Below are 14974 nucleotides of genomic sequence, written 5' to 3' on the forward strand. Positions count from 1 at the left end.
TGTGAATTTTCATGGGCGGTGGTGGTGGGAATTGGCGGAGGGTGGAGTTGGTTCGGGTGGGAATTGGCGGTGGGGCTAGCTGTGAAGTACAGGCATTAATGGGTGCGTGTTTTTTCCTTTTTTTTTTTGTTTTTTAAAACCTTTTGGGACTGCCTTAAGCGGTCGCTATTTTCCGGATTTGCGATTGCTGATAAAAACGGTCGTAATTATTAACATTTGCGACCGTTTTTTATGCGGTCGTTGAAAATAATAAAAATGGTCGCAATTAATCTGCGACCGTCATTCAGTCGTAATTATGTTTTTTTGCAACCAAGTGAATAGTAATGACTGTCAGTCGTAATTACTCAGTTGATTTAATTCCACATCAAGCTCAAGTTCAAGTGGATGGATGACAAGTGTTAATAGCCAACTACGTAGCAGTAAAGATGGCAATTACTTGCGGACATATTAGAAACAAAATTACCCACAGGACCATGCCCATCAAAGATTCCACAGAAAGTCATATCTTGTTGGCAGCCAAACTCCTGCATTACATTTACACACATATTTATCAATTTTTAAAAAACAGAAGAGATCTACATCATATAGAGCATACTTACTATAGATTATAGAAAACATTAACATAGCATCATATATTTCAAATTAATACTATCTGTTGAGGGTAAAAATACCACTATCCACATGGACCAATCGCATGCTGACACGTGTCAGCCTCAGAGAGGTTATGAAAGAACCAATTATCTGACGACACGTGGCAGTCCATGTAATGAAAGGGGAGTTGATCCTCAAACCCTATAAATAGGGAGATATCCCCATTTATTGCACATTCAGAGAAATTCTCACAAAAACAGAGCAATATTAATTGCAAATACTCTCTCTCGGAATCTGAGAGAAACTCTTTACATTCCGCACTTTTAACTCCGTCCGTACACATACTAACTTGATCGTCGGAGGCGGAACTCCACCCAACCGGAGTTTCCGTGGTTTTGCAGGTACATACGGTCAGCATCCATCCTTGGAATTGTAACTCTCCTGAGGGACTCCAAAAACCACGAAACATTTGGCACCGTCTGTGGGGAGAGTAATTCTAAGATGGCATCGCAGCAGTCTGTACCGCCTGTTGATGAGAACTGGCCTTTGGCCGGAGTAGAGGTCTATACGGACCAAGACAGTGGTGACGACTTCAATGTCGACATCTATGTGGCCCCAGACGGGTCACTCAGAACAAGACGCACCCGTTCCAAGGAAATAAGGGAACGGGGCGAAGACAAAGCTAGTCCTAGCAGCCCAACAGTCAAGCCGGCTGGCAACCCCAGGCGGTGGAGGGTGTTACCCCTGTTACTAGAGACGAACTCATGAAATTCATGACCAGTTTCAAAGGGGAAATCAAGGGCCTGATAACCAAGAGGACGACTGGCACCAACAAAGGTCAGTCGGCTAAGAAGCCTTCTCCCTCAGGGAAGAAGCATGTGAAGGATCGTGTGAAAGAAATGGCGTCCTTCCAACAAGTGTATTATTCTGATAGAGGGTTCAGAATTATTACAGAGCTAATTTTTCAGTAAGGTCAAGTGATCGGAAGGCCTAGGTGGAGGCCGCTTCCGATTGGTAATATTAAGGTATAATTAATATTACAGCTTAATCTTAACTGAACCCTTCGGGTCGAACCCAATCAAACAAACGATCCGAGACGACGAATTAATCCGAAGGATTTAATGAGTCGTCGGAGTTTTACGAACACAGACGTCGGATATCAAGCCTAGGGCGTCGAGACCGAGCGTCACAAAATCACAAGCAACAAGTACGAGCATAGCCGTAGCATCACATTGGCCTAGCCATGTGAAGTGCTAGGCTAGGCTAGCTCATCGCAAGCCTAGGCGCACCATGTGTGTGCTAGACGCATCATGCTGTAAACACCGCACAAGCACAGCACCATCGCAGTGCTAGGCACTGGTGCGTGTGCGTGCGCGTGCATGTGCCTAGGGCTGTCGCACCAATTGCAGCACAAGCATGGCACTATCGCATGGCTAGGCCATGCGTGTATGCGCATGCGTGCAAGCCATCGCAGCATCACATCACCAAGCTCATAGTTGAGCGAAGCACGCGTCAAAGGTATAATCTTTTATCCTTTCTTATGCTTTAAATTATGTTTTGCTTGTTAATTGCATTGATTATGGGGGCGGGTCTTGGCGGGTTTCATTCCGCGTAGTGTGGGTCACTACGAAACCCTACAGCGGTATCGGAGCCATGCTCCTTTTAATTTTTGCAATTATTTATTAATTAAGGTGTTTTAAAGTAAGATTTAAATTCTGGTTTTGCTTTTCTAATTAAATTAGAAGCTCGTTTTAATTAATTTTAAAACTCGTATTTTTCTCGATTTGGCTGTCGAACCCAGATTTTTACTCAAAAATAGTGATTTTTGGTTGGAATCGACATTCTAAAACAGATTCAACCCTCTTCGAGAGCTGTCTAGAAGCCAAATTCGAACCAGAAACCCAAGTTTTTGGGGTTTTTTTTTCGTTTTTCAACGATAATTTTAAATCTTTTTAAGCCTTGATTAATGCAAGCATTACATGGTTAGATTAAATGCATTATTGCATCCCTAATCTACTGCTATTTTAATTATTCTTAAGCATAATTATGGAGTTTTAATTAGTGCTTGAGTTGATATGCTATTTGTCACACAAACTTAATTTTTCACAATTATGCAAACAAATTGCATTAATGTGTGAATGTTTGATGTGAATGTGTAATTTTAAGTTCCCAAGTATGTTAAAGATCTAATCTTTAAAAGTTTAAATGATTGGAACTCTGACCCTAAATTCCATATTGAACAAAATTTGGATTTTTCATTTTAGTTGATTAAAATCCATGAATTCAAATACTTGTGAGTAAAATTTTGATTAATCTTCATATTGGAAGATGTAATCTTGGTATTTTACACAAGTATGAAAGTTGGAAATTTTTTTATCATTAGATGGTTAATTTATTTTTCCAACTCCCATTTGTCAAATCCATTATTAATTTGCATATTGGCTAAATTAATTATGGACATAGCTCATTCAATTTTAAGCATAAAGAAAGACCTAAAACTGTTTCAAAATAATTTTTTGAATGATTTAGGTTTATGCATCATTAAAATTGAATTTAATTAAGTTAGACTTATTTTATTTTAATTTTTCCTCAAATTAATTCTAAAATAAAATTTAGAATTAATTTATGCCACACATAAATCGGGATCAAAATCCCGAGTAAAATGCACGCAAATCGATGCAAAACCGCAAGCGTCACCAAGGCTAGCCGGGCTGCCTAGCAGCCCACATGTAGGCTGCCTATGCTGCGCGCATGGGTTGGGCATCAATGGTGCGTGGCTGTGTGGCGAGGGGTGCTAAGGCGCTGGGCTTAGGCAGTGGCATTGGTTGCTGGTTGCTTGGGATGCTGCTAGGCAGCGTGGTAGCAAGCACCAGCTACGCATGCTGGCGCTGGCCAGCGTAGTGTGCTGTGCTGGGCGCAACATGCTAGCACCAAGTGCAAGCATAGGCCTTGATGCTGCTGGTGCGTGTATGGCGTAGGCTGCTGGCGTGCTTGTGCTGCTGCTAGGCAGCGAGGCAGCAAGCCCCAACCAGCCAGCCAGCCCACTGCTGCCTAGCAGCCATGATGCGCAATGCACCATGCTTGGTTGTGGCTACGTTGCTTAATTTTTGAGCTATGTAATTTTGTGAAAATTTTGCCGTTTAAATAATTTATGTAATTATTTTAACGAGTTTAGACCTCGATTTTTCCGGCTTTTGCAAAATTTTTGATTTTGACAAATTATGGGTTAAGTTAACTTAATTAATCGGATTGATTAAGTATGGATGCGGAATTTAGTGGGAGCTTAGTTAATTACGTGAGCTTTTTGCATTTTAGAAATAATGGATTAAACAACTTTGACTAGTTTTAATTAGGCGCGTTAATCGGATTAACCACCTAAGTTAGTTACTAGTTTTGCGTGTTTAATTATGTATTTCGTAATATGCATGGGCCATTCACAAATAGTGAATGGGTGAATGAAAGATTGTTTTCAAAACAGGTTATTGAAAAAGGCAACTAGTAGGGCCCGACTAGGATAGAAAATACGGACTGCGTTCCTTTATGTATTTTTGTAAATCTAAATACGGTCTGCGAACCGTTAAGTATTTTTGTACTTTAGATTAATCTTAGTCGTAGTAGCTAGTTATTTTATTTTGGCAAAGATGTCTCAAGACGGTGTTTCGATGAAGACGAGCTAAGATGAAGACCCTTGAAGATTTGAAGATTTCAAGGGGTCATGCTAGTTGCCAAATGCATCAATTTATGCTTTATATATATTATTGTTATATATGAATGTTAGATGCATGTCTAGGATTTCATATGTTGCGACGATTAGTTAAGTTCACTTAAATCAACCAACATAAAAACCCTAGGTCCCTTAAAATATTAAGCTAAAATTTGCCGTTCCAAGAACAACACTTACCGGACTAATGCGCGTATGTGATGGGCTACGCCAAAGCGAGGCATCACTACTTCCCCAGAAACGTAAGGTATACTAGGTATACAAGTTGTCTTGGTTAAGCTCAACGATATCAGTAAGGAGTCCTTAGATGTCGTGGCAAAAGAGATAAAATTTCAAGAATACATTAGATTCGACATTTTATCAAACCGAGAGTAGCTTAGAGCTATTAGCAATTGGATTGTTTACCTTAAGATATTTAATGTTAAGACAAGCCAAAGCATGCTTAACCATTTCTTGATCTTTGGGATCTCGGAATCATTTTATTCTCGCCCAAAAGGGACAAATTTATCAATGCATGGATAAAATGCTCAATAAGATAGAAAAATTTGCATGAACGCTTTTAAATTTCAAACTTATTGGTTTATGAATGGTTTTTCATTTCAATTTTTTTCAATTGTAGAACAATATCTGCAATTAACTCAAACAACAACCATGTGTGCCCGGAACTCCCCGAAAAGTTGGCATTTTTCCTCAACTTGGTCAACTTTAAGGAGTGTGGGGAGGAACTCAGGATAATTCTCCGGGATTGTTCCTTAGAGTACACTCTTGATACTCCCATTCCAAGCTTCTTCTCCAAGGGGATCATGACCGATGAGGCTCATGAAGAATGGTCTTCCAATTGCAAGAATGTCTCATGACTCATGGCAAATTCCATCCCGGAAGATTGGAAGGAAAGCCTTTCCTCCTACCTTCCGGACATGTTCCTCAAAGCACTTGAGGAAGTTGTCAATGTAAGAGTCACCAAGAGTGACAATGGCAACTATAATGGACTCGTGTTTGATTTGACTAGGTCACTCTCAAACATAAAGATAAAGCCACCAAACGTGGGATGTCTTGCTAAGGAAAGGCGTCGGCTTTGGACAAAGGTCTACAATGCCAAATTGAGACCCGACATGCCCCTCCGACCTCATGTGCTTGGAATGACTAGGCTCTTCAAACACATGTAGCTTCTCGGAATCTCATTAGAGGATGAGATGGCGGGGCATATCTTGCTTGCTTCGCTCCACTCGGGCTATGATGCACTTAGAGTACATATAGTTGCGGGAAAAGAGACACGCTCCTTAATGGAGGTGGTGCAACTACTCAGCCGAGCCACCGCATGTGGAGTGACCGAGAGGCCCTTGAGAGCAAGAAAAACGGAGTTCAAGAAGTTCAAGGCAAAGACGCGTTGCTTCTATTGTGGTGGGAAAGGCCACTACAAGAGAGAATGCAAGCTCTTTCGGGAAGAGGAGGAGAGGAATGGAGCATCTGCCTCAGGTATCTTTCTTAAACACTTGTGAATTAAGCTTATCATAGGTATTAGATACCAAGTATGACTCACTTTATGTTGCCTTTTCAGGGACCAAGTGAGAAGCTTATCAAGTGTTGGTGCAAGGACAAGTAGGCGACAAAGATGGTTTTTCGGTCGTGCTTGCATGCACTATTTTGTCCATGACATGTAATCAAACTAATGTTAGTTTAATCATGCTTTTGAACATACTATGATCTATGGTGTTGGACACCTAGTTATTTTGAATGTAAGACTTTGACAATAGTTGTTTCAAATTTGTCTTGCAAATATATGTTTAATGAAATTGCATGTTTTTACATATGATTAGACAAAAGTTGATACCGCTAACTAAGACATCTAAGAATTCACTTTCACCGACGATTTTAGTAGATATGGCTATATCTACTTAATGTCGAATTAATCTGAATCTATTGAGAAATTCAAAGAATTTCAGAAAGAAGTTGAAAATCAACTTGGCAAGAAAATTAAAGCACTTCGATCGGATCGAGGTGGCGAATATTTGAGCCATGAATTCGACGATCACTTGAAAGAAAATGGTATTCTTTCAGAGTGGACACCTCCTGGAACTCCTCAATGGAATGGAGTGTCCGAACGGAGGAATCGAACCTTGTTAGACATGGTTCGATCAATGATGGGTCTTAGTGAACTTCTTATCTCTCTCTGAGGACATGCGCTACAAACCGCGGCACTAACACTGAACCGAGCTCCGTCAAAAGCTGTTGAAAAGACTCCATATGAATTACGGACTAAGAAACCTCTTAGGTTGTCTTTTCTCAAGATTTGGGGATGCGAAGCATATGTCAAACGATTAATTTCGGACAAACTTCACCCCAAATCAGACAAGTGTTTCTTTGTGGGGTATCCAAAAGAAACCAAAGGGTATTACTTCTACAATAAATCCGAGAACAAATTATTTGTTGCTCGTGATGGTGTCTTTTTGGAGAAGGAACACCTTTCCAAAATGACAAGTGGGAGGAAAATCGAACTCGACGAAGTTCGAGAGGACGAGCAACAATGTCAACCTGATAAAACTGACAATCTAAGTGCTTTAGAAGCAGCTGAGAAGATTGGTCAGAATCAAACAGACAATGTAAATGCTCAACCTATTACCCTTCGTAGGTCACAACGACAAAGATCTCAACCAGACAGATACCTTGGTATTGTCTTAACCGATGATCAAGACATCCTAGTTATGGATGGAGATGAGCTAGCGACATACAAGCAAGCTATGACGAGCCCCGACTCTGCTAAATGGCAAGAGGACATGAAATCCGAGATGGACTCTGATAGGCTTATCGCGTACCTAACAAAAATAACCTAACTATTCCTTCTAACTGTGTAGTAGGGCAAGTAAGGATCGAATCCCAAGAGACTATGGTTCATTCAATTAATCAGACTCAATTAATCACTAAGCACGTCACCAATCAATAATGGATGATAATAATCAACTAATATATTAAATAACACAATTAACTAGAGGAAATATTAATCAATAAACTAAAGCATCCAAGATCAAGCATTACCACGATTATGATTGATAAACTAATAAATCTACCCCCAATATATAAATCAATTGACAAGAAGAAAAGCAATCCCTAATAATAATACCAAAGGTCTCTTCCAAGTTATCAATGGCTTCCCAAATTAACTATCAAGCCTACTTCCGTGGAATCAAGCGAATAAGGGACATTAAACACCATGCCTAGATTCCTAATTATTCAATCATCTACTTCCGTGATGATCTTCAAACCCTTAATTGGAATAACCTAATCCCGTTAATACCCAACTTCCGTTGCAATAAGAACAAAGGGATGATAACAATACTAATTATTCCTAATCTAGTATTGGCATAAACACAATCAATTAAGCATGTCAATTGGGATTATTATTGGGGAATTTAAAGATCTACTTTATACATCAATCATAATCGGGCTTAGCAAGATCCCGGATTAAGGAAACTACTCACACATCATAATAAAATCAAAATCAAGTTCAAAAACAAGAAACAGTAAAGAAAACATATTTAGAGAACAGTGAATATCAGAAAAGAGTGAAGTAAGATAAATACCAATTACTCCAATTGAAAGAACTCAAATTGTTGATGAACAATTGATTAATCTGGGATTAAAAGATTGAAATTGCTTAAAGGAAATAAAACTAGGGTTCTTGAGAGTTTTCTAGGGCTTAAGGAGAAAAACTAATGAAAAAACTCTCTTTAAAAGTTAATTACAAAAGGGTATTTATACCCTCAAAAGATAGAAATTCGGAAATAGCTGAAATCGCGCAATCTTGAACATCGCCCGGTCAGACCGGGCAAACCTCGCCCGATCGGGCGGAGGAAAGCTGCGTAAAATACGACAGTTTTCCTTCTTTGCCCGGTCAGACCGGGCGAGCCTCGCCCGGTCGGGCGCGCGTAACACGTTTCCAGAATTGCATCTTCATAACTTGACTTCTTCATCGCCCGGTCTGACCGGGCGAAGCCTGCCCGATCGGGCGCGCGTTGCACCGTTCAGAATTGGGCTTCTTCCTGTGAACTCTTCATTGCCCGGTCTGCCCGGGCAAGCCATGCCCGGTCGGGCACTCCACATAAATTGCAGTTCTTGGCTATCAACTCTTCCGAATCTACTAAAAACACGTCCAATTGCCTAGAAACGCTTCATATTCCTGAAAAGCTTACTAAAACAATCGAATACACTAAAGAAGAGATTGTTAGCAAGAAATGGCTCCGTAGAGCTCAAAACCATATAAAATTACTAAGTAAAACCGGGGAAAACCATTGTATAAAACACGTATATCAGACTCCATGTCTGAAAATCAAGTTTGGGACTTGGTGAATTTGCCCGAGGGTTACACACCCATTGGTTGCAAATGGATCTTCAAATTGAAGACAGACAAGGATGGAAATGTATCGATATACAAGGCTAGGCTGGTGGCAAAAGGTTATAGACAAATCCACGGGATTGACTATGATGAAACCTTTTCACCGGTTGCAATGCTAAAGTCTGTCCGGATTATTCTAGCGATTGCTGTATATTACGATTATGAAATATGGCAGATGGATGTTAAAACCGCCTTCCTAAATGGGATTTTGGAAGAAACTGTGTACATGACACAACCAGAAGGTTTTTTTGATCCGAGCAACACTGGAAAGGTTTGCAAGCTTAAGAAGTCCATTTATGGACTAAAGAAAGCCAGCAGGAGTTGGAATCTGCGATTTGATGAAGCCATTAGAAAGTTTGGTTTTATCAAACATCCAGATAAATCTTGTGTATACAAGAAGGTTAGTGGGAGTGACATCACATTCCTAGTCCTATATGTTGATGACATACTGCTCATTGGAAACAGCACAAAATTACTGGAGTCCGTAAAGGGCTGGTTGGGAAAGTGCTTTTCAATGAAGGACTTAGGAGAGGCACAATACATATTGGGCATCAAGATCTACAGGGATAGATCTAAGAGGATGATTGGATTGAGCCAGAGTACTTACATTGATAAGGTACTGGCACGATTCCACATGGAGAATGCCAAGAGAGGGCATCTACCCATGTCCCATGACGTAACTCTCAGCAAGAAACAGTGTCCACAGACACCTGTTGAGCGAGAGAAAATGTATGCCATGATATGTACCAGGCCAGATGTATCGTATGCCTTGAGTGCTACGAGCCGATACCAATCAAACCCAGGAGAGGCGCATTGGACTGCGGCCAAGAATATCCTGAAGTACTTGAAAAGGAACAAGGATAAATTCCTGGTTTATAGTGGCCATAAAGACATGGTTGTTGAAGGTTACACCGACGCTAGCTTCCAGACTGACAGAGACGACTTCAAGTCATAGTTAGGATACATATTCTGTCTGAATGGAGGAGCGTTTAGCTGGATGAGTGCCAAGCAGAGCACCACTACAGATTCTACAACTGAAGCCGAATACTTGGCTGCTTCAGAAGCCGCTAAGGACGCTGTTTGGATTCGCATGTTCATCAGTGAACTTGGTATTGTACCCTCCATCAAGGGTCCGATAGATCTCTACTGTGACAACAATGGAGCTATCGCTCAGGCTAGAGAGCCAAGAGAGCACTAGAAGGTCAAACATGTCCAAAGGCGATTTCACATGATAAGGGAATGGAAATCCGAAGGTGAAATCAGAATTTGCAAGATCGGCACGGATGATAATGTGGCCGCTCCTTTGACTAAACCTTTGCCTCAAGTGAAACACAACAAGCACGTTGAGGCAATGGGAATCAAGCACGTTGGAGACTGGCTTTGAAACTCCTTGTACATGTGTTTTAATTAAACTTGATGTTTTAATGTAAGACACTGTATTGAAACCATTCATTAATGGAGAAATTAAAATTTTAATGAAAAATTATTTTTCACTCCATTGCTATTTAATTGTGGTTTAGAATTAAATAATGAGTCCATTAGAAACAGGGTATCAAGACCATGTCTTGGATAAAGAAACACCTGTTAAGTGAACATTGAATATTTAAATCGAAAATTGTCCCTAGTCGAGGTCATCTAACTGATGGACGATTGATGACCACCAGAGATTAGTGTGTAGTATGATTTACAGCACCGTTTCTTGTGCTGCAAGGACGTAATGGTCATAAATCATATGCACAAGTGCCAGTTCGGAACTGCACTGGAAAGACCTATGAGAGTACTTTAAGAGATTTAAAATTGTCATAAGTACATTTCTCATTATAGCTATCGGAACCTGTTTCCTTAACCATGAGTGTTGTGAAGTTTTCTTGTTTGAGTACTAGTCTCCTTGATGTTGCCTACGTCAGCCGTAACTGGGGATCATAACGGCAACACTCAGGAGATTAGGTCCTCTTAGTAAGAGAAATTACAATGCAAGACTGGGAATGTCCCCCTATTAACAATAGGGAAATTGTCTTTGTTGTTTACAAGGCCGCTCGAAGAGCGAGACTGTGAAAATGCATGGCCGTGCTCAGATGGATTTTAGAAATCATCTGCTTATTGACAGTCGAACTCGGAGATCGAGAAACACTTCTGAAACGTAATAAGGATGACGATGAATCTTACCTTATAGTTCACGAAAAGACATTAAGCGACATAGGAAATGGGCTATACACTGTATGCACACTTGTCCGGTAGGACAAGTGGGAGATTGAAAGGAATGGTGTCCTTCCAACAAGTGTATTATTCTGATAGAGGGTTCAAAATTATTACAGAGCTAATTCTTCAGTAAGGTCAAGTGATCGGAATGCCTAGGTGGAGGCTGCTTCCGATCGGTAATATTAAGGTATAATTAATATTACAGCTTAATCTTAACTGAACCCTTTGGGTCGAACCCAATCGAACAACTAATCCGAGACGACGAATTAATCCAAAGGATTTAATGAGTCGTCGGAATTTTACGAACTCAGACGTCGAATATCGAGCCTAGGGCGTCGAGACCGAGCGTCGTAAAATCACAAGCAACAAGTACGAGCATAGCCGTAGCATCAAATTGGCCTAGCCATGTGAAGTGCTAGGCTAGGCTAGCTCATCGCAAGCCTAGGCGCACCATGTGTGTGCTAGGCATGAGTGTTAGGCGCACGAGGCAGCCCATCGCAGCCTTCGCATGGCATGGCAGCACCTTCGCACAGCCCATCGCACAAGCACAGCACCATCGCAGTGCTAGACACTGGTGCGTGTGCGTGCGTGTGCATGTGCCTAGGGCTGTCGCACCAACCGCAGCACAAGCATGGCACTGTCGCATGGCTAGGCCATGCGTGTATGCGCATGCGTGCAAGCCATCGCAGCATCACAACACCAAGCTTCGCATGCTTGTGCGTGTGGCTGGCGAGGCAAGGGCCAGCATGCGTGGCTCGCTAGCAGCACGCATGCTGGCTATGCGAGTATATGCGAGAAGGGGTAGGCAGCAGCACCACGCACTAGCTAGCATGCCTGTGCGTGTGCGTGTGCGTGCGCGTGTGCTAGGCAGCATCACCATGCTAGCAGCGCCCAACGCCCAGCAGCTGTCTAAGGTGTGGCGGTTTGTGGGTGTGGGGACCAAAAGCCTTAAGGCTTCCCTTGGGGAGCAAGGCAATGGTCCCCCCCAAGGGACAGGGTCCTCACCTAACTCTCTCTCCCCTTGACACTTGTTGCATGGTGATTGCATTTGATTAATTATTTAATTTGGAATTAAATAAATTATCAAAATTGCACATGATCCCACATTGATCATGAACAAGGGTTTCAAGTCCCTTTTCCCTATAAATACCAAGGGTTTGTCATTTGGGAAAGAACACACTTGAGTTGAAAAGTAAAGGAAACTCCATTGTTGAGCATACCTTGAAATTCGTAAAACTCTAGTTTATTTTGTCCGGGCCTCGACTAACCTTCGAGGCTTAGGACGATCGGGTCGGGTTCGAGGGTACGATCCCGTCGGAGACCTCGCACTATCGGGGTTCAAGTAAGAGCTCATAGTTGAGCGAAGCACGCGTCAAAGGTATAATCTTTTATCCTTTCTTATGCTTTAAATTATGTTTTGCTTGTTAATTGCATTTATTATGGGGGCGGGTCTTGGCGGGTTTCATTCCGCGTAGTGTAGGTCACTACGAAACCCTACATCGTGTGCCTACTCCTCACCCTAAACCAAAGGGGACGGATGGGCCCTTGATTGATTTATTAAAACTCCGTTTCCCTGAAGCAGGAAAAAGGAAAGCCATTCGGCAATTTTAGCCGGATGGATCAAAGAAGACTTACTCGGATGCCCGGATGTTAATCCAGCAGAAGAGAAGCCAACAATTGTCTGAGTCGGCTTCAACGTCGACTTACCCAGACAGCTTCTCGAATGCTTCAATGAGGTATTTGGAAACAAACCGAGAGAGTCAGTCACGCGGCATGTCCGCACGAACTGGCTCTCAGATTATTCAGCCGGCTCCGTATGTGCCCCAACTGCCATACATGCCAGATGGATCACCATACATGCAGCCGACCCTCTTTGGGGGTCAGGCGGCACTGAATGTCCAGCCCATGGACTGGCAGCTCCGGCTGCTAAACCTAGGGGAACAGCCGTCGGCATTCTCCAGGGAGATAACCGAGGCGGCTTAGCCGACCAAGGTTAAGTATGTGTTGGTTGGTACCTATGACGGTACCACCAACCTGGAAAACCATTTAATGGCATACACCAACCTCATGTATCTACAGGGGCTGGATGACGCCGCCTGGTGCCGATACTTTTCGGGGACATTGAAGGGTATAGCCCAATGATGGTTTGGCAATCTGCCAGCCGGATGCATCAACAATTTCAAGACGCTTGCATACTTCTTTGCGTCCAACTTCTTTATGAATATCCCTGCCAAAAAGACAAGTCCCGACTTGGGAGCTATCCAGCAGGGAGATAGAGAGGGGCTAAAGTCCTATGTCAGGCGGTTCAATCTGATGAGAATTCAGATTCAAGGGCTGTCGGACGAAGTTGCCTACACAGACTTCTTCTAAGGTCTGAAGGATGGGTCGACCTGGTCCGAAAGAGGGTTGCTACCCTCTAAGAAGCTTTGGTGGAAGCTGAAGCCTATATACAAGCGACGGAGCTCTGTGCCATCAAGCAGCCGCCGGACCCTATAAAGTCCGATAAAAAAGAGGTCCGGTCAGCTCAAGCGGCTAAAAAAGAAGAGAGCGAGAAAAGGAAAGAGGTCTAGGTGGGTGACAATTCTGGTCAGCCATCCCAGAAGAAGAAAAAAGAGTTGAAACCGTACGTCCCCAAGTACGAGTTCAACAGGGACTGTTACTCCATCCTCATGGAGATCAAAGACCGGGTGACTATTGAGAAACCGGCTGCAATGAAAAGTCCCGTTAAAAGTCGGGACCAGGACAAATATTGCCACTTCCATGAGGATATAGGCCATGACACCAACGATTTCTATAGCCTCAGGCGGTCGTTGGACCGTCTTGCTGACAAAGGGGTCTGAAGTCCTACATTCTAAAGTCCAAGGTGACCCTCAAAACGCACAACGGTCAGCCGTCCAAAAAGTCAGACCAGCTTGCTATTAGCTCTGACACTAATGAAGACCAGATCTATACTATAACAGACGGTTTTGCCGGAGGGGGTCCTACCATCCGGGGCACCAAGGACTACATCAGAAGGTTGGAGGTCAACTCAGTGGATGAGGGCCAAGTGTCGAAATACACCTTCCCAGAGGTCATCATCTCTGAGAAGGACCGTGGCAAGGTCAGGCGGCCACATGATGACCCCATAGCCATCGAGTGCAAGGTCGCCAATCAACGACTGGGCCGGATTCTTATCGATATCGGGAGCTTGTCTGACCTTATCAGCTACAAGTGCTTGGCAAAGCTTAAGTACAAGCCTAGCAGCATGCACAAAGTCTCTCACCCCTTAGTCGGTTTTAGGGGTGGAGTAGTGCATCCGGTGGGGAGGATTGACCTATCTATCCGGCTAGGAGAAAAGGGGGAGGGATGGCACATGGTCGTCAAATTCTTGGTGGTTGAGGAATTGACCTCCTACAATCTGATCTTGGGCCGTCCAACCCTCAACGAGTCCAAGGCAGTCATCTTCCCATCCCTCATGTTGCTGAAATTTGAGAGGGATGATGGGTCAGTGGGTTCCCTGAATGGGGATTAGAAGACGGCAAGGGAGTGTTATCTCTCAGACGTCAAGCTTACTGTGGTCGCAGCTGGCCAAGGCGAAGAGGCCATTGATCTTGATGAGTTCAAGGAAGCCGCGCCTGCCCCTAAAGCAGCCGGAAAAAAGAGGAAGGCGGACTAATTGGTGGCCGTCAAGAAAGAAAAGCAATAGCAATCACTGATCGGGGAACGGTCTAATGATCTCCGTCCCTAGCCGGCGGGTGAGCATATAGACATCCCTCTGGACGATGCACGTCCGGAGCGAACTGTTAAGGTGGGGAAGACTGCTTTTGCAAAGTTGGGTGCTGACTTACACCAACTGCTGAAAGAATTCAAAGACATCTTTGCCTTTGAAGTGGAAGAAATTCCAGGCGTCAGCCCGGATCTTGCTGTCCAAAAACTCGCCGTGGATCTAAAAAAGAAGCCGGTTAGGCAAAAGAAGAGAAATCACGGCGAGGAGAGATCTCAAGCGGCAGCCGCCGAGGTCAACAAGTTGATGGATGCCGGGTTCATTCGGGAATGTTACTACCCGGATTGGGTAGCAAACGTTGTTCTTGTGA

The sequence above is a fragment of the Chenopodium quinoa genome, unplaced genomic scaffold (assembly GCF_001683475.1).
Source record: "Chenopodium quinoa cultivar QQ74 unplaced genomic scaffold, ASM168347v1, whole genome shotgun sequence".
Taxonomy (NCBI): Eukaryota; Viridiplantae; Streptophyta; class Magnoliopsida; order Caryophyllales; family Amaranthaceae; genus Chenopodium; species Chenopodium quinoa.